The sequence below is a fragment of the Polyodon spathula genome, chromosome 14, assembly GCF_017654505.1.
Source record: "Polyodon spathula isolate WHYD16114869_AA chromosome 14, ASM1765450v1, whole genome shotgun sequence".
Taxonomy (NCBI): Eukaryota; Metazoa; Chordata; class Actinopteri; order Acipenseriformes; family Polyodontidae; genus Polyodon; species Polyodon spathula.
This window is the reverse complement of record NC_054547.1, coordinates 22,977,618-22,998,039: the sequence shown is the minus strand read 5'-3', so window position 1 is coordinate 22,998,039 and position 20,422 is coordinate 22,977,618. Positions and strand designations below refer to the sequence as shown.

At 39.1% G+C, this 20,422-nt stretch overlaps 1 protein-coding gene across 1 annotated transcript in view; it reads left to right on the top strand.

Annotated features, from left to right (window-relative positions):
• Window positions 1-19,975, top strand: part of LOC121326830 (ephrin type-B receptor 1) — a 382,350-nt gene extending 362,375 nt beyond the window's left edge. The window contains exon 17 of the mRNA XM_041270396.1: window positions 19,650-19,975. The gene's annotated coding sequence lies outside the window, so the exon portion shown is untranslated. The remainder of the gene's footprint in view (window positions 1-19,649) is intronic.
• The last annotated feature ends 447 nt before the right edge of the window (window positions 19,976-20,422 follow it).

The window sequence follows — 20,422 nt, the reverse complement described above, 5'->3', positions numbered from 1 at the left end:
TGCTTACTATACCAGAATCTAAATCATTAATGTAGATTAGGAGTAGCAGAGGACCTAATACTGATCCCTGTGGTACACCACTGGTTACCACACTCCATTCTGAGGTTTTTCCTCTAATCAGTACTTTCTGTTTTCTACATGTTAACCACTCCCTAATCCATGTACATGTGTTTCCTTGAATCCCAACTGCGTTCAGTTTGAGAATTAATCTTTTGTGCGGGACTTTGTCAAAAGCTTTCTGGAAATCTAAATAAACCATGTCATATGCTTTGCAATTATCCATTATCGATGTTGCAGCCTCAAAAAAATCAAGCAAGTTATTTAGACACGATCTCCCTTCCCTAAAACCATGTTGACTGTCTCCCAGGACCCTGTTACCATATAGGTAATTTTCCATTTTGGATCTTATTATAGTTTCCATAAGTTTGCATATAATAGAAGTCAGGCTTACTGGTCTGTAGTTACCTGGTTCAGTTTTGTTTCCCTTTTTGTGGATCGGTATTACGTTTGCAATTTTCCAGTCTGTCAGTACCACCCCTGTGTCAAAAGACTGCTGCATGATCTTGGTTAGTGGTTTGTAAATTACTTCTTTCATTTCCTTGAGTACTACTGGGAGGATCTGATCCGGCCCAGGGGATTTGTTTATTTTAAGAGCTCCTAAAAATATCACTTCTGCCAGTGTTTCGTCTACATGTGTTTGTCACCATAATATCCTACTAGTGCAGCGGCAGGGGTGTACAACACTGATGAAGGCATTAGCCAAAAACAATGCCTGCTTGACTCATATTGTTGAGAATTTTACAGTGCCAGGAAATCAACCTGCATTGAATCTACCATATTTGAAGGGTTATCCCCGCCCTGAAAGGTGGTTGGTGCAATCCAATCAAAGTGCCCGTTATAAATGAACTGTATTTCTGTTTTCAACCACGAGGGCTGCTTCTGAAAAGACTCCTAAATCACAGTGTGTAGTGACATGAAACTGTACAGCATGCTCACTCTGCAACTGTGAGTCTGTAAATTGAAAAACAAAATTTAAAATAACAGTTACAGAGGGGACAGAAATTACAGCTGGGCACACCTCGCTTCAAAAATGTTAAGGACTATTTTCAGAAGCATACGCACAGGTTGAAATGTATCATGTTTGTATACAATATATAGCTAGTAAGCATAGTTATTAATGATCTAGGCAGAATCTAGTAGAGAATGATAGAGAACATGCACTGTAATACGATATTAAACATGTCAGAATTCAAATATTATGAAAATAAGTTACTGGTACAAACGGACATTAGCTAAAATGAAAGGCACAGAATATTATTTAAAAAGGCAATATTGGTTAAGACAGCATGCTCAAGCAAGCTATTGACAGGTTCTCCCTGCAGGCAGTTTAAATACATACGTGTGAGAGAAGGGCCTGGCTGTCTGGGGGAGCTGAGTGATCTTGTGGAATATAATGCAATACATGACGTGGCTGCAGAGTAACGGCTTCCTTACAGCCTTCAATGATAAACACGCAGGGAACATGGGGTGATGAAACAACAAGAACACCAGCACTCCAAGAGAGAGAGACAGATTTTAGAATTATTTTCTATTTCTGTATGAATTTCATAATGCTTTTAGTTTCAGTGCCAAATGCAATTGTCGTTTTTAAGAAATAAGAGTGTTATTGTACAGTCATGTTACCGTTGATGTAATTATTGTAATATTATTTTCTAACTAATTGTTAATCACAGCGATTTACATTTTATTAATTAATTAATACATATATATAGAGATATATATATATAATATATATTATATATATATATATATGATACTGGGACCACGGTGCCCATTGCCGCTACTTCTGAAATTTTAAAAATTATGACAAGCCATTTCGGGAGTTTTACATTGTGTGGAGGAGAGTGACATCGGAACTGCAACTGTAGCCTGTGACGTGGGATCATGAGTGTAGTGAATTAGGTATACAGTTTATTTAAATATAAATTAGTCTCTAGTTGTCATGTTTTAAGAATGTTAAAATGTAATATACCATATTTAAGTTTGGGATCATGTAGAACTCGAATTCCTTGGATAATAAACGACATTCACACGACGTGTCAGAAATAGAAAACAATAGTTTAAGAATAAACGAGTGCACAACTAATCTAATATTACAGAAAGGAAAGGCTATTGTTTAGATAGATGCATGAATAGTATACAGTTTATTGATTGCATAGCCAAACGATTAAAATAACCATAACATCATTAGCATACAGTGGCTCTCAAAAGTATTCACCCCCCTTAGACTTTTCCAATTTTATTGTGTTACAACATGGAATCAAAATGGATTTAATTAGGAGTATTTGACACTTATCAATACAAAAAAGTCCATAATGTCAAAGTGAAAAATAAAATCTACAAATTGTTCTAAATTAATTACAAATACAAAACAGAAAATAATTGATTGCATAAGTATTCACCCCCTTGAGTCAATATTTGGTAGGGGCACCTTTGGTAGCAATTACAGCCATGACTCTATTTGGATAAGTCTCTACCAGCTTTGCACACCTGGACACTGCAATTTTTGCCCATTCTTCTTTGCAAAATTGCTCAAGCTCCGTCAAGTTGGATGGGGACCTTTGGTGAACAGCAATTTTCAACTCTTTCCACATATTCTCAATTGGATTGAGGTCCGGGCTTTGACTGGGCCACTCCAGGACATTGGCCTTTTTGTTTGTAAGCCACTCCAGTGTGGCTTTGGCTGTATGTTTGGGGTCATTGTCCTGCTGGAAGATGAATCTTCTCCCAAGACCCAGGTCTCTTGCAGACTTAAGCAGGTTTTCCTCCAGGATTTCTCTGGACTTTGCTGCATCCATTTTGCCCTCTATCGTCACGAGCTTTCCAGGCCCTGATGCAGAGAAGCATTCCCACAGTATGATGCTGCCACCACCAGGCTTCACAGTAGGGATGGTGTTCTCAGGATGATGTGCGGTGTTAGGCTTGCGTCAAACAGAGTATTTAGCGTTGAGGCCAAAAAGCTCTATTTTGGTCTCATCAGACCACTTGGTCTCAGAGTCTCCCACACGCCTTCTGGGAAACTCTAACCGAGATTTGATGTGTGTTTTTTTCAACAATGACTTTCTTTTTGCCACTCTCTCATAAAGGCCAGCTTTGTGAAGCACCCAGGCTATTGTTTCTGTATGTACAGGGTCTCCCAGCTCAGCCATGGAAGACTCTAACTCCTTTAGAATTGCCATAGGCCTCTTGGTTGCCTCCCTGACTAATGGATTGAACTCATCAGGATATTCAGTTTTTGAGGAAGGCCTGTTCTAGACAGAGTCACAGTTGTGCCATATTCTTTCCATTTCTTAATAATGGACTTTACTGTGCTCCTGGGGATGTTCAGTGCCTTGGAAATGTTTTTATATCCTACCCCTGATTGGTGCTTATGAAGATCCTTATTCCGGATTTGCTTTGAATCTTCCTTCGTCTTCATGATGTAATTTTTGTTAGGAAATGTACTAACCAACTGTGGGACCTCCCAGAGACAGGTATATTTACCCTGAAATCATGTGAAACACCTTAATTGCATATAGGTGGACTACATTCAACTAATTATGTGACTTCTAAAGAGAATTGGTTGCACCAGAGCTTATTTAGGTGTGTCATAGCAAAGGGGGTGAATACTTATGCAATCAATTATTTTCTGTTTTATATTTATAATTAATTTAGAACAATTTGTGGATTTGATTTTTCACTTTGACATTATAGACTTTTGTTTGGGTTGATCAGTGGCAAAAACTCCTAATTAAATCCATTTTGATTCCATGTTATAACACAATAAAATGTGGAACAGTCCAAGGGGGTGAATACTTTTGAGAGCCACTGTACATGGTTACTATACAGTACGAATATTAAATATGGCTTATCACATAAAGTGTCTACTTTGAATTAGTATTTTCAATACCCATTTCTCATTGTAATCGATCATGTCAATATGCACAAGAATTAATTTTACTTCCCATTAAGAACGGAATCCAACATTTCAGCACCTAATTTAGCAAATTAGTTTTACTGTGTTAATTCAGTTTAGACGTGATGTACCAAACTAATAATATGTTATCAACCTCAGTTGATTATATATTCAAATTAACTGAGTAATGGGAATTGATCAAATTATCTGCATTCCTTTGTTGCACATTTCAACAAACAAAATATATTTCTTACTCACTCTAAAACAGGAAGTTATATTCTATTCCTAGAACAGTTTATCCACTAACTTGATAGCATTTACTACAGTTACTTTCTCGAGTCATAAAATATTTAATATTAAATATGTTGAATACTTATCGATTTCCATATAAAGAAGACAATCTGTGTTGATGAACACTGCAGCTCTCTGGATCCGAAGAAGGTACTTTGCTGTACGTACTGTATTGTTAGGTTCACAATAAACAAATTGTTTTTTTTTCAAATGGAGATCAGCTTGTTTTTCTCCAAGTCTTGCAAGAATATCTTTGTTGTCTACAATTTTCCAACTGGGAACAGTTCCATTGATCAGACTTAACTCAGTTCAGATAACACCATGTAACACAATTTTTGTTCCTGGGTAGTAAGTGTTATTTCCTAATTGCTCATGCCTCAAAAGTATAGAAAATGGCTATTATTCCCCACAAACTTTGCTTTTGTGACAAGGACAGTGATATTTTGAAATTTACCTATTTTCCAGAACATTCCAGATAGATTCAGTGCTGAGTAAACTTGGAGTAACTTCTAGAACTTTCTAGAACTTTCCAGTAATATAAATAGTAGTATAAATACAGGGGCCTTAAGCCCTCCAGTTCAGTTTAGTTCCAGCTGCCTAAGTTGATACATATCTGCATCAAGAGGCTGCAATGGTGACATTCCTGATGGGTCTCCAAGGCGGTTTTACCAAGTTTCCCTGCTATCTTTGCCTTTGGGAAGCAGGGACACCAAGGCACACTACCACAGGTGGGACTGGCCACAGCGGACCGAGTTCTCTGTGGGGAGGAACAACGTCAAGTGGGAGCCACTGGTGGACCCCCGGAAGGTGCTGATGCCACCACTGCACATCAAATTGGGCCTTATGAAACAATTTGTCAGAGCTCTAGATAAGGAGTCGGCAACCTTCAAGTGCCTTCTTCCCTAAGCTGTCTGAGGCAACGATCAAAGCCGGTGTCTTTGTCGGACCACAGATAAAGAAGATCCTGGAGTGCAATGAATTCCCCAAGAAGCTCACTAGTAAGGAGAACGCGGCTTGGAACAGCTTTGTCGCAGTGGTTCGGGGCTTCCTGGGCAATCACAAGGCTGAAAACTATGTGGAGCTGGTTGAGACTCTGGTGAAGAACTACGGCACAATGGGCTGTAGGATGTCCCTCAAAGTCCATATCCTTGATGCTCATCTTGATAAATTCAAGGAGAACATGGGACCGTACTCGGAGGAACAAGGCGAGAGCTTCCACCAGGATATACTGGACTTTGAACGCCGCTACCAAGGACAGTATAACGAGAACATGATGGGAGACTACATTTGGGGGCTGATTCGTGAAAGTGATTTATAGTATAATCATAAATCTCGAAAAACTACTCACTTCTAAATCTTTTGTAGTCATTTTTGTATTACTTTAGTATAAATACATGTTAATTTGGATTCATATGTTGTTTTTTTCTGACTTTATGTGAACGAAAAGACACAAATTCGCCCATTTTCTCATTGGAAATAGGTCAATTTCAATCACTGTCCTGGTAACAAAAGTAAAGTTTGTGGGGAATAATAGCCATTTTCTATACTTTTGAGGCATAAGCAATTAGGAAATAACACTTACTACCCAGGAACAAAAAAAAAAAAAAAAATTGTTACAGGGTGTAATCCGTTTTAATTGAAAAGTTATATAGTGTGTAGAAGTGTTCTTGTTGCAAGTGTTCAGTTCATTTAGTGCAGCTACATGGAAACAGAGACCTGCTTTCCAATTATTGCAGTATCCCATTTACTGATTCAGTCTCTCGTAGGACAGACAACAGGGCCCTTCCTCAGAAGATGATTTTAGCCATATTGGTTCTTCCTTGCCTTCTGTGAATTTGAGCAGTTATGCTCCCAAGACTTCAGTAAATTTCTTAAGAATAGTTCAGCTTCCATTTCTCCTTCAACACTCCTTCTGATTGAAAAAGTCCAAAGACTTCTTCCTTGTTTGGAGAGTGCTCTCTCTTGACTGGTGCACTGTTCCTTCTGTGGGGAGCTCATGGGCAGCACATATGGGAGGCTCTCAGTCTGGGGAGCTCTCTCTCTCTCTTGCCTGGAGCACTGTTCCTTCTGCGGGGAACTTGCTTAGTGTGGAAAAACTGTTTGTGGAGAGTGAGCATGGGCAGCATCTCTTTTGAAAATCATGCAGCTGCTTTTGTGATTCTCACTTCCACCCTGTGATTGGTCAGTTTGTTTATTTTGGGCTATGCCCGAGTCTACGTGTGGTGTTTCTCATTGGTTGTTCTTGTTCAGAGACAGCCATTGTTCTCAATTGGTCCGTGGTTTCGACCTCTGTCGGTTGTATTTGTGAGGGGTACTGTTCTTTGTCCAAGGTGTCAAAGCATACTCAAAACTGTCTGGCTTGCCTTCTGCAAGATACTGCCAGCGCCTAAATGATTCATTCAGTGATAGGGAAAGATCAAACATTTGTCCAGCAGTTAGTTTACGACTCTTTTTAAAAGCATTCTTTGTCACTGGGGGAATGTGTGTGACCAGAAACCAAGTAGACACAGAGAATGGTTTAGGACCCCCCTCTATATATTTCAATTTTATTAATTTCATACACATAATGATATTATTAGCCACTCTGATGCTACATGTGTTTTCCAGATGATAAAGACCTCACGCTTTCAGATACTGCCTCCATACTCAGAACAGTCCTGTATTCTGTTATTCTGTAGGTCAGGTTTGATGGTGGTTATCATATAAAAAATGACCTTTTGTCTCAGTAATTTTACAGTTGTCATCACAGTGTCGTAGCATAATGTCTCGAACACCATCTGAGGTGTTGAGGTGTTGCATATGATTTTCTCAATGAAATTCTGGAGTTAAAGGGTACATCAGCACTACATGAAAAATAAAACAAAAACTATCCCACCTTGCTGTTCCAAATGTATTTGGTCATTGTATAAAATATGTTTGTGTCCAAACATTTACATAATGCCACACTGCCAATGTCCAAAATCATTCTTCTGGAGTATCTCTTCTGAGCCACAAAACTTGACTTCCGTGTGTATTGACACATGCCCAATGAAGCGATGTGTAAGATATATTACTCCTGTGTGGAAACACACTAGTCCGTGTGACAAATATGGTCAGTCTAATTTTCCATAAGGAAGGAACTTTTACCTGCTTTTGTTTTGTGTAGTAGACATCTTTCACATAGTACATGTTTCCTTTGCATGTTGTATTTTGATGTATTATTATTACGATTAATGTGAGGATACATGCTGAAGTCATGTTTTTTGGCTCAGAAGAGATGCTCCAGAACATAGATTCTGGACATAGCAGTGTGGCATTATGCAGATGTTTGGGCGATACAGATTATTATAAAATGACAAAATACATTCGGAACAGCAAGGTGGGATAGTTTTTTATTTTTCATGTAGTGCTGATGTACCCTTTAAATGGCATTATGAATTTCTTTCAATGTAGGCTATTGACACAGTGGCATGTGATTACAGCTGGCTAACTTGTGGATAAGAGGGACACCTGATCTTCTTAGGATAAGACTTGCAGCTTCCAGTGTCTGCAGTGTACAATACGTTCTGAATATTTTTAGATAGAGTTTTTGTGTGTTCTCTTGTGCAATACCAAACACAAATGTGTCTTTTGAAAAGCAAGTGCTGAGAATAGCTGGATTGCTGTGGTAATACATTTGCTTAGACAGAAATGTTTCTTTTTGAATATGAAAACCACTGGAGATGACAAAAATTGACCGGTATTAGCTGAAACCAGGTATAGACCATGTCTGTGCTCCTTTTTCCTCATTCCAGATGCCATTCCATTGTAAGCTTTTGGATTTTCATTTCAGTGCACACAATGTGATCAGAATTGAAGAGAAAAACAAGTAGTCAGTTTCACTTCAATGAGCAAAATAACAGAGGGATGAAATTGACACACTCATTGTATGATTTATTTATTTATGTATTTATTTATTTTCACTATATGAAAGTAAATTCACTCCAGGGGAGTTCACATATTGCAGTTAGACTGAATAGTCCTCTTGGTAATGTATATGCGAATGTGACCTGAATACAGTATAAGGGTGTGTGACAGAAATACAATGAGTTCTGGTTGTAAATCTCCCTCTCGACCTGTGAGGGTACTAAATAGCGAAAGGAAAAGTATCTGGACGGGCTGGCCTGACAGTTCGTTTCCAAGGTCGGGATGTCGGTCAGCCTGGATGGAAGTGAGACTCTGTTGCAGGAAAATATTGACCTGGAAGGTAAACGAGGTAGCAGCTGCAAGCTATAGATGCAGTTGTAATAGTTTATCAAGGGATCATATGGGGTAGCATAAGCCTTCGCTTGGGTTGTTATTGTAAACCTGGAAGGACTGAGAGCTGCAGTAGAAACTGCCAAGGAATATTCGTGAGTGTCTGTTTGTTTTGAGTGTTAGTAATTGTCTTTATTATTGTATCACTAGATGGCTAAACACGTTCCAGGGCTGTTGCTTTTGGGCCAGCACAAGCCGGAACTGCACTGCACGAGCTGTCACCAAATAACCTGTTATCACCCACCACGAGCACTACTACACACACCCGAGACTGGTGACAGTGTTTTAGTATTGTGGGGCGGATAACATTTCTTGTTTGGGACTGTAAACCCGTTTGTTTGGCTCCGCGCATTAGACCTTGTTGAGTATTGCCGGAGCGTTTTTCTTTTGTTGGTCACCAGACCCCGACCTGACCCCGTTTCCTACCGGATTACAATTGTTTGTGATTTCTTCTGCACTGCATCACCTCTACACCTGTTCATAATCACCGGCCAAATTGCCACAGGGTGGTATTGGTGTGGCCCTCAAATGTGAGTGTAGACAATATTTCAATAGGAATTCACTTTTATCAATTGGACTGTGCTTTGGTGCATTGTGCTTTTGAGGTAACATTGCTCCTTAAACCATTTCTGACCATGTGGATGGGTGCATTAACATCTTGAAAGTAGCCAGGGTATCAGTGCAGCACTTCTGGCTGGATTGATCCTGAACAATGCTGAAGTAAACTATAGCATTCGTTCCTCCTTCCAGAGCAATCAAGGGACCTAGGGGGATATAGCAGTAAATCAGGTTTAACCCTTAGTGGTCCATTTGTTCAGCGCTTGTCAGGTGCGTCAGGTCCAATTTATTTTCACACAAGCTGTTTAAAATTTTCCAGAGTAAAACAGGTTTAAAAGGCACTGAATCATAAAAGTACACTCTACTGCATCTCCAGCCAAGCCCTACCCCTTGTTCGCTGTATTTATCACATACTCATAGTCGTGCATACTGAAAAATCATCTCCTGATCACTAATTTAATCATCAAACTTTGAGTGTTGGATGCGGAAGCAGCTATCTTCTTGTTTATGTCTGTGTTATCTCTGTGGTGCATGGACTATGTGTATTGTTCAGATCCGGCCTCTTTTTTTCAGTCTCTCTCGGCTTATATCGGTCTCACTCGGCCATTGAAAGGTTTTCTCTGCTTTTTCCGGAGAAAAAACCACTAGAGACCTGTGCTTGATGTCTTTTTGATGATGTCGGATAGGGTCCGACATCAGACTAGAAAGGAAAAATTGTAATGTCAATTGAATGTTTTTGTGATATGTATTGCTTTAAGCAATGGCTTTTCTAGAGCGTTAGGAGCAGTGATGGCCCAAGTTATTATTACTGCTACTGACAGGACATTAACTGCTGGTAACAACTTGCTTTGGTGATTCGTTTTTTATTATTTTAGGAGCAGGCCACACCACTGCCCTGTGGGGTGGGGGATGGATTGGCTTATAGTTTCTGCTAGCACAGACCTTAGGAGTTTATTTTCCCATTGTGCACTTCAGTAGGAAACTGTCAAAGTGATCTTTAAGTATGAACTTATGCAGCCCAGTAAAGAGTCCATATAAATTAAATGTAGTCCGTCCTGAAGGATGAGAAAATAATGCAGATTTCTCCACTTCTGCTCCTCCGGGCTTCAACTTTACAAAAATCAATTCCAGCCAGCTGTAAAGTGTTAGAAAGTCTCTGTGCTGTAATCCCTTTCTTTGGGAGTAAGGATCTGGATGTTGTCTGCAATCATTAATTGTGGAATAATTGCCTTGCAATCCAGCAACATTAACGGTGACACCAAAATTGATGATCTGGCTGAAGAGCAGTGGATTGAATATTAAAATATTAAAATATAAATACATATCCTGACTGGGAGAAAGTACAAGAGAAGGCTTCAGAAACCAGAAAACTAGTCTTCTTTTCAGGTAATAGGCTAACCATGCCAAATTATCTTCAATGGGAATTTGTTGGCTATAATGGCAATGGTTCTGTACAATGGGTGACTGATAGCCAAGGGTATTAGCCATTAGGAATAGTAAAGGAATTGTCAGCTCTGCTGTTCATGTGCTGAACCATATATCTTTTGTATATCAACACTCTCCCAAGTCCCTTATTCTTTTGTTGCTGGTCATCTTGTTTTCCCCTTTGACCATTGGGTGAATATCACCTATCCTGCCACAATACTATAAGTATGGTGGTTTTACTTGATTTCCTATTCCCAATCTGCTGTTTTTACACACACACCTTTTTTTAAATAATATTGTTTATCCTCTAAACAATATCACGATAATCATGTCGTAAATCATGTTTTAAATTCCATTAAACATGTCCACATCCCTAATTTATAGTTCTGTCTCACACTATTTCTTTTCTCTGTTTTTGCATGCTAGCTTTTGAAAATCAAAACATACCACAGGTCCCTCTCCCCAAATAGAGCCTGAATTCAACCATGTTTCCCTTACCCCAGAATGGGGTTTATAGGAAGAGTGAGGAACTCCTTGATAACATAGGTTATCATTTTAGCTTTAGATGAAACATGATTTATTGATTAGTAATTTCTATGCACAATAAATAATCACAAACAATGACATCACATCACACTAATTGATTTTTCTACAACCCTATGAATGTCTTCTAAAGGAGCTTGTGGATTGAAATTAAAACACAGATATGATTATATATATGATAGGAAAAAATATCTGATATTTATTCTTCAGAAATGCATTTAAAAAAATAACCAAGTAATTGATCATCGCAACCCCCATATTCTCTGAATGGACTAGCTGCTCAGGTTCTCAGGGACAAATACATGTCATCCACATACTGGTGCTTCAAACTTGGCCGATAGAACTCAAATAAGGAGATCACTGATAATTTTCTGCATTAAAGAAGTGTCACCCAGCAGGAAGAGCGATACAATGACACTGCTATTAAACATACTGCAGCCTCTCGTTTCTCCGCGACACTACAGTTACATCCGCAATCAATGTTAATGCCCCTTATGATTAACGACTGGGAACTACACTAATTCCAGCGTTTGCTTGTCTCTTCCAGGCACTTCACCACACTCACTGAAATAATAAGGCTCAGCTTTAACTAAGGCAAAATGGTAGGTGGAGCAGATCTGTCTACAACTATCTGTCATACAGACATATTTAACAAGACTGAGTGCTCTTTTTCAATTAACCTTTTGTTTCCACTTTCCTCATGACTTATGAGTTGTCCATTAAAAGTCTATAAGGTGACTAATGCCTGGCTGAAAATGTAATGAAAATATGCTATCACCAATGGCTTCCTGGAACCCTGTTGTAAAGTGTCTGTAAATAACTGTTGTTTTTGCACAAGATCTTCTTAAAAAGACAAGGCTTTGAAACACTTTTTTTTCCTCATTATGTTAACATTCTCACAAGTCCCGTTTTGTTCTACTATTGACCTTTTTGCAGACTTGCAGTAAGTTTGGAACTAATTTATTGTATTTAGCCAGTTTGTAGTACCCCACATAGTTCAATGCAGGGCCTAAACTGGGGCGCCGTGAGATATTTTAAGAGGGTCGAACCACAGACATTCCCTCCCAAAGCAATGGCTGGAGGATCACTCAGCACAGTTACATGTTATTTTGAATGTGATACTTTTTTAACCTTACATTATCATATTTTTATTTTCAATACCTGCACAATGTATCATTTTACAATTAAGGGGTTGATAGAAAGGAGAACATTTTAGGCTGAATGTCACTGTGTGACAAAGTGCCCGCCCCTGTGTATATTATCTGTTATGTGTTGCATGTGGTGTGTTTAAATGTTGGTGTATAGATATTGGTACACGGGATATAAACGGGTCTGTGTAACACAAGTGTTTAAAGTGTATATGTGTATTTAGGCACGAGGATTGCACAGCACTTCACGTGCAAGTAAAATGTAGTAATATGCGAGCACGGGGAATTGCACTTTATTAATTCACGTGCTGGGATTCAAGTGAATAATTAATAGGTAATTGAATCCCAGCACAACAGTATATATAGATGCACGTTGTCACATATTCGGGGTTGGGTGTTCGGTGAGCGGAGAACGGGATTGGAGACGGAGGAAATAATAAGTATAATAATAATAATAATAATAACAACAACAACATAAAGTATCTGCTCACCGTATTTTTGTTTAGTACTAGTCCGTTTTTGTTTGTCTTTTTATTTTGGCATAGAGGGCCGTGTCCTGTTGTTTTTTGTTTGTTTAAACCCTTTTATTTACAATAAACCGGCGCAAGCAAGCGCCATCATTTCATTTCACATTATCTGTCTTTGTATATTTCATTCCTTCCTGGTTCTGACACTGCCCACTTGGCCGTCTCTGTGACACATTGTCAAATTGTCTTTGCCCAATTCAAAGGGGAACTAAACTACAAAAAAACTTGCAAGAAAGTTGTACCAATTAATGAAAGGGAAGAAAATGTGTTGTGAAGCGTTGGCTCTTACTTATTTAATACTGGTTAAGAAGTTGTTTTTTATTAAAAAGTCAATTTACAGCAACGTTCTAGTGATTGTTGTCTCCTGTAATATACTGTACTTGCTTGTTATCTAGTAGGAAGTAAGAATCCATTAATAATATTTGTTCCCAACTCTTTCTGGTAATGAGGATTTCCAGCTGGAAGTCTTGGTTACATGTAAGTCAGAAACACAATGAGGCCCTGTCACAAAGATGGCTGCAGTGGGTGACGTCAGACCAGAAACAGGAACCAACACAAAATAAACAGAGAGGTGGAGTTTGGTGAAACTAAGCAATTGGTTGTGCTCAGCATTTAATAAATGAAAAAACAGAAAATAAAAGGATGAAATAAAAACTTTTCCACGCCTGTACTTCTCCCACTCGCTGTCGCTGGGAAGACTGCCTCGTTTAACTGCGTTGTTCTGCTGTGCTGTTGGCTCCTCCCCTCGCCCGTGTCTCAGAACGGCGCTGAATTTGAATCCACTGCTCCGAGTTTCAGCTTGTTTGTTATCAGAAAAACACAAGAGGCTGTTTGACTTTGAGCTGCTGCTGTGTTTCCCCAGTGTCCTCTGTTTTCTGATTAAAGCAATTCAAGATGCAATTTCTCCTTTCTGTTTCTAAACTGCTCTGTACTTTTCCACGCCTGTACTTCTCCCACTTGCTGTCGCTGGGAAGACTGTGTAATCCTTGTGCCTAAATACAAATATACATTTTAAACCACTTGTGTTACACAGTACCATTTATATCCCCTGTACCAATGATTATATACCAACATTAACTCACTACACGTAACATACAACACAAATAAATAGCCCAAGGGCGGGGCACTTTTCCACAGGCCCAGATATTCGAAAGGTTTGCGCACTGCGCAGATGGTTATGCACGTTGCAAATGGCCGTTATGCGTGAATGCGCAATATGTCTGCATAGCACAATTTGGCGGGAGTGGCCAACAATTTGTGAGATCCTGCCATGTTCGAAATTATGCGCCAAGCACAAAACCAGTTTTGCTATGCACAAAATAACACTTTTACAAAGCAAAGCATATCAATACTAAATAATGCAGGTGATATTAAATACCTGTAGGAAAGCTTTACTTTAATAGATGCATACAGAAGTATTTCAATCCTAGATCGATCAAGCATCAGTTTGCACCTCCATACCTTGCATATACAGTAGTAGGCTAGGCTACTGATTACTGTATTGGTAAATTTTGTCAGTGTTTTGAATGTAAACTGTACGAAAGGTGTTTCTTTTTTATTCTACTGCCTAATTCAGCCCATTTTATTAAAATTGAATTAATTGCCCCCCAGGTTTGTCAAGCAAGTTATGTATGTCTCTCTCTCTCTCTCTCTCTCTCTCTCTCTCTCTCTCTCTCTCTCTCTCTCTCTCTCTTTCTAGTGGTTTGCAGAAGTATTTACTTACCCTACCAATAATGTCACATTTTGTTGAATTACAAATAATTTCTGCACAGTTTTTCAAACTAACCTTTTTTTTCAAACCTGTAGTGGTTAAACTGAACACTGTTATATGAGGAGGAGGTTAAATGTCAGCAAAACTTGCAAAGAAAATGTACAAAATGAAATTTACTGGTTGCATAAATATTCAGCCCTTTAAGTCAGTACTTGGTAGAAGCAACTTTTGCAGCAATTACTGTTCAGTCTTCTTGTATAGGTCTATACTAGCTTTGCACTTGAAAATTGCTCCAGTTCTGATAAGTGTGTTGGAGATCATCGATGAACTGCAATCTTCAAGTCTCACCATAAATTTTGGATTCAAGACAGGACTTTGACTGGGCCACTAAAGAACATAAATTCTCTTCTTGTTCAACCACTCCAGTGTTGCTTTGGCTTTGTGCTTCAGGTCATTGTCCTACTGAAATGTAAATTTCCTCCCCAGGGTCAGTGTTGGCTGACTCAAACATGTTTTTCTAAAGGATTCGCCTGTACTTTGCACCATCCATTCTCCCCTCTATCCTGACAGGCTTCCCAGTCCCTGCTGAAGAGAAGCATCCCCATAATATGATGCTGCCACCACCATGCTTGACAGTTGGGATGGTGTTGATTGGGTGATGTGCAGTGTTGGGCTTGCGCCAGATGTAACGTTTGGAATTTAGACTGAAAAGTCTTGTCTGACCACAAAACCTTTTTCCACATGTCGACAGAATAATCTACATTTTTTTTTCTTTTTCTCAAACTCCATACATGCTTAAAGAGTAATGGCTTGTTTCTTGCCACCCATCCATACAGGCTGGCTTTGTGTAGGGACCGGCTTATTGTTGATGTGTGAACACTGACTCCTATCTCAGACACAGAAATTTGTAGATCTCTCAAGGTCATTGTTGGCTTCAGAGTGACATCCCGAACCGGTTTCCTGCTTGCCTGGCTGCTCAGTTTGGGAGGACAACCTGATCTAGGTAGTGTCTGGGTGGTGTGATGCATCTTCCACTTCTTAATGGTGGACACCACTGTGCTGAGAGGGATAATCAGCGCCATTGAAATTTTCTTGTACCCTTCTCCTGCTCTGTGCCTCTCTACACACCTCTTTATCCCTGACTTGTTTCGAAAGCTCCTTGGTCTTCATGGTTGCTTTGTTGGATCACTGTGTGAGTTGCAGCTTGAAAGTCTTTATATACCTGAGGGAAATTATCTACAAGTTAAACCACTTTGAGTACACACAGACTAAAACCATGTCACTAAATGTGTCACCTTTCAAACAAATAATTTGCACCTGAGCTGATTCTGATTGCAGACTGAAGCAGTTTTCTTCAAGGATTTGCCTGTATTTAGCTTATCCATTTTGCCCTCTACCCTGACAAGCTTCCCAGTCCCTGCCGATGAAAACCATCCCTATAGCATGATGCTGCCTCACCATGCTTCACAGTAGGGATGATATTACCTGCGTGATGTGCAGTGTTGGGTTTGCGCCAGACGTAACGCTTTGCATTTAGGCCAACTAGTTCAATTTTAGTTTCATCGAACCACAGAATCTTGCCACATCTTATCAGAGTCTCCCACATGCCTTTTTGCAAATTCCAAGCAGTATTTTACATGGGCTTTTTTCAGAAATGGCTTCCTTCTTGCCACTCTTCCATACAGGCCAGATTTGTGGAGTACCTCAGCTATTGTTGACACATGGACAGTTTCTCCCATCTCAACCATAGAATGCTGTAGGTCTTTCAGACTTGTCATTGGTTTCGTGGTGGCTTCTCTGACCAACGATCTTCTTACCCGGCTGCTCAGTTTGGGAGGATGGCCTGCTCTAAGCAGATTCTGGGTGGTGCCGTATACCTCCCACTTCTTAATGATCGACTTGACTGTACTCCAAAGGATATTCAATGCCTTTTAAATCTTTTTATACCCCTCCCCTGATCTGTGCCTTTCCACAACTTTATCCCAGAGTTGTTCTGAAAGCTCCTTGGTCTTCATGGTAGTATCTTTGCTTTGAATACACTACCCAACTGTGGGACCTTACAGAGACAGATGTATTTAATCTGAAATCATGTGAACCACTTTTATTGCACACAGATGGACTTCATTTAACTTATTGTGTGAATTCTGAAGGCAATTGGTTGCACCTGAGCTTATTTAGAAGTGTCATAGCAAAGGGGGTGAATACTTATCTAATGAAGACTTTTAAGGTTTTTATTTTTAAGTGATTTGTTTTTTGACCCCCCCCCCCATTTTTTCACACATTGAAAGTGTTGAGTAGGTTGTAAATCAAAGGTAAAACATGCATTTAAATCCCATTTAAGTGCATCAAGATTTCAGGTTGTAAAACAACCTGTGAAAACATCTAAGGAGGGTGAATACTTACAGTTCTTGGATCATGGCTAATACTGACAAAGAAAAAGAAAAATGTATGGTACTGTAACAGAAAACATGAAAGTCAAAAACAGTACATTAATTGGAATAGGTAACATGTACTCATATTTGTGTGATATCTGTCAAAATTATGGAGACAGAAGTAGAGAAATCATAAACTGTCTTCCCAGTAAACAGCACAGCATAGATACACCTGTTTGAATTCCATAGAATCTCTGATGACCCTTTAAATATTCAGCTTATTAGCCATGCTAATGCCTGTGATAATGATAAACATTAGATACAAATCTAGGCATGTGTGCAAATTTCATATTTCATATTTCATAAATTGATTGAATTATTCCGAAGACCTGATTTGAATGAAAATGTCTAAGTTTTGCACTAAGAGTGACGGGCTTGCAATGTGCAGAATGTTTCCATTACATGCATTTAGCTAAGTGCTCTGTCCTCAGCAACACTGGCAAAGGGCCGCAGTGCCCAAGGGCTCAATCCATAAAATATCCCTGTAGTTGCATTCTCAAAAAGCTCCCTTTCCTTTTCATACCACCCACTGGTAATTCCACACTCAGGTATAAGGACACAGCTGACTTTTTTTTTTTTTTAAGTATTGTTATTAATTTTTCATTGATATCAGGAGCATACTTTGACATCCACAATCTTCATTCCATTCTATTGACTATGCCATAAAGGTGTGGTAGGAGCAGGGGCTGTGGTGAGTAGGGGGCAGTTGGAAGGGGCTTTCAGCAAGAGTATGAGTAAGGGATTCAGGCAATGTTCTTGGCCGGCTTCAGGCTGAGATTCCCATCTTCGGGGCTTCCGAATAGAGCAGTGTTTTCAGTGTTTGTTTTACAGTCCACATTCCTGTGAATATGTTTATGTATAGTGTAAGGCACACAGGTCGGAGCTACTCAGAACACCAGCTGACAGGTGCTTTTCTGTAAAATAAAGAGTGGAGTTTGATGCTGCAGAGATATTTTGTCCATCTCCTTCATATTGACACTTATCCAGTTAGCAAGTCGCTACAATATATTTTTATTTAGATTATATGTCGAAGAGCCTACACTATCATGTGGTCTATTGTTTCGTTTCTCCATTTAATAGCTTATTTATATATTTGTGGGGGTGGGCATGCAACTTTGGGGTTGCCAATGCTAGCGATGTGTGTTGAGGTTTAATTCTTCATTCCATGTGCAGGTTAAATTTAAGTGTAGACTCGTCTTAGGAATATTGATATGTACTGTACACCTGTGTTAACTGCTTGGCAGGATATTGTTAACAGTCCATTGTTGTATTCCAATTCTGCGCATTCACGCATAGCTCTTGTGCATTTCTGCTATATTGTTATCGAATGCGCAGGTGGTTTTGCAAGGGACAAACACATTTACGAATTGAAAAAATACTGTTATTTTCCAAATTTTGTTGTGTTGTGTTGTGTCTGTTTTGTGCCGTCTTGAAAATATCAATATCATTTTGGTGAGACACAAATTTTGCGAGGGGATTGCACATCGCTTTGAATATCTGGGCCATAGTCTCTGTGTCAGGGCAGAAGGAAGCCCTGCACATGAATAGAAGGCAGGGCAATGCCCTGCTATAAAATGTATTATTAGTTAAAAAGGGAATGTACAGTTTATCTTTATTTTAAAACTGGTGTTATGATTTACTCTGTGTTTTGATTTAAAAACACAATGTATTATGATTTAAAAGTAATAGGCTATTGTTGGATTAGTATGATTTAAGAATGTATAGTTTTGTGTTTAGTTTATTTTTTTTTTTAAAAGAACAAAGTGTTTTGTTGTGGTTTGGCAGCATGTATGGGGAAGCCCCATGTACACAAACCTGTGCAGAAGGTGACCATCTCTCAATTTAAGTTGAATTGATTAATTTGTTGCTAATTGGCAGATGGTCACCAGTATAAAAGCCTGCAGCTCTCCCTGTTGGAGATGGGTGTTCAGGAAGTGGAGAACAAAAGCGAACAGAGAATCTAAAAGTAAACAGAAAGCAAGAAAACTGTTGCTACGAGTGTTGAAAGCTCCAGCACTAGACTTGCTTAGTTGATGTCAGTTTTTTGTGTGCAAGATTTGTTTTTGTTAAACCTTTTTATTTTTGCTCAGTGAGCAGTGTTTTGTGTTTAAATATTTTATTTATTTTGTTGTAAATAAACATGGCACCGCAGTGCGCTTTTGCACCCGAGTACCTGTGTGTTGTGCTGCATTCACTTCCTGGCCTGACGTCACCACCCCAGCTTCCCTGTCAGTCTCACATACAAATGAGGGAGACTAAAGATGATCCCATGGAACTGATCAGGAAGAGGTTTTAGTCCAGACTCTGTCCTGTTACATTGGTTCTGTGAGGTTAATCTTATAGGTGGTTGCAGCTGATCACCAAGTATAAAGGGGGGGGGGGGGTTGAACATGCAATGTTGTTTAGTGCAATGCCATTATGGATTCTGACCACTGTTGGTGAGATGAGATGAGAGTAAAAGCTCTATAAACACATATGTAGAGCCTGGCTCTATTGCATGGTGTTTGAGATGCTTGTGGTGTGCATGCTCACCGATGAGTCATTCCAATAGAGGGCTGAACGGAACTCCAATGCAGTCAGTATGATAAATCTGAGATCCACAAGCAGAGAGGTGTTAAATATGTATTACACTGGGAAGTACACCTATCCAGAAAACACTGCCAGTCTGCTGTTTTAAACAGATAATTGGGCTTGAAAATCAGTAAAGTAATTGGCCAAATGCTTTTAATTGTAATTGTTAAGCGGCACAAGGCATTTATTCATGATCTTTTGTTTTATTTTCAGAAATCTGTGGCTGACAAACATCTCAATCCGAGCTCCAAATGGAAACATAGGAAAAGTGATTCCTGTTATGTGTTGTGTGGAAACGGGGCAGGGCAATTGCTGCCATTTGAGATGACATCATGCACTTAAACTCCACCTCTGTCTGGACAGCCAATCAAACAGGACAATGCCAGCATGTTCCCGGCAACTCATTGTATATAGAGAATGAAGGGACTGTACATTTTTTTTTGCTTTGTTGTATATTTCTGATTTGTTAATAGTGTTGAGTATGTTGGAGTTTGTAATTGTAACTTTCTGAAAATATTGTACTAAAAAAATGCACTCAATAAATGGGAATAAACTTGATACATTTCCCAGGTTTTTTTTTTTTTTTTTTTTTTTTAGGAAAATTTACAAATTAGATTCTGCCCATCTGTGCAAGTCCAGTTCCAAGCGCTGATTGATTTGTCAAGTCAGGTCTTAAGGTATCCCAATGATTCAGCATCAACAACATGCAACATGGCTAGGTAATTGCGCAGTGTGCTCCGCCCATGTGTGGATTTTATGTTATCTGTTGCATAGGTATTGGTGCACGGGAAATAAATGGGTCTGTGTAGCACAAGTGATTTAAAATATATAGTTGTATTTGGGCACGGGAATTGCACTTCACATGCATTTAAAGTATTTAAGAGTAGGTAAGTACAGGGTTGCACAAATTAATTCACATGCTGGAATCAAGTGAATAATTAATTTGTAATTGAATCCCGGCACAACAGTATATATAGATGCATATT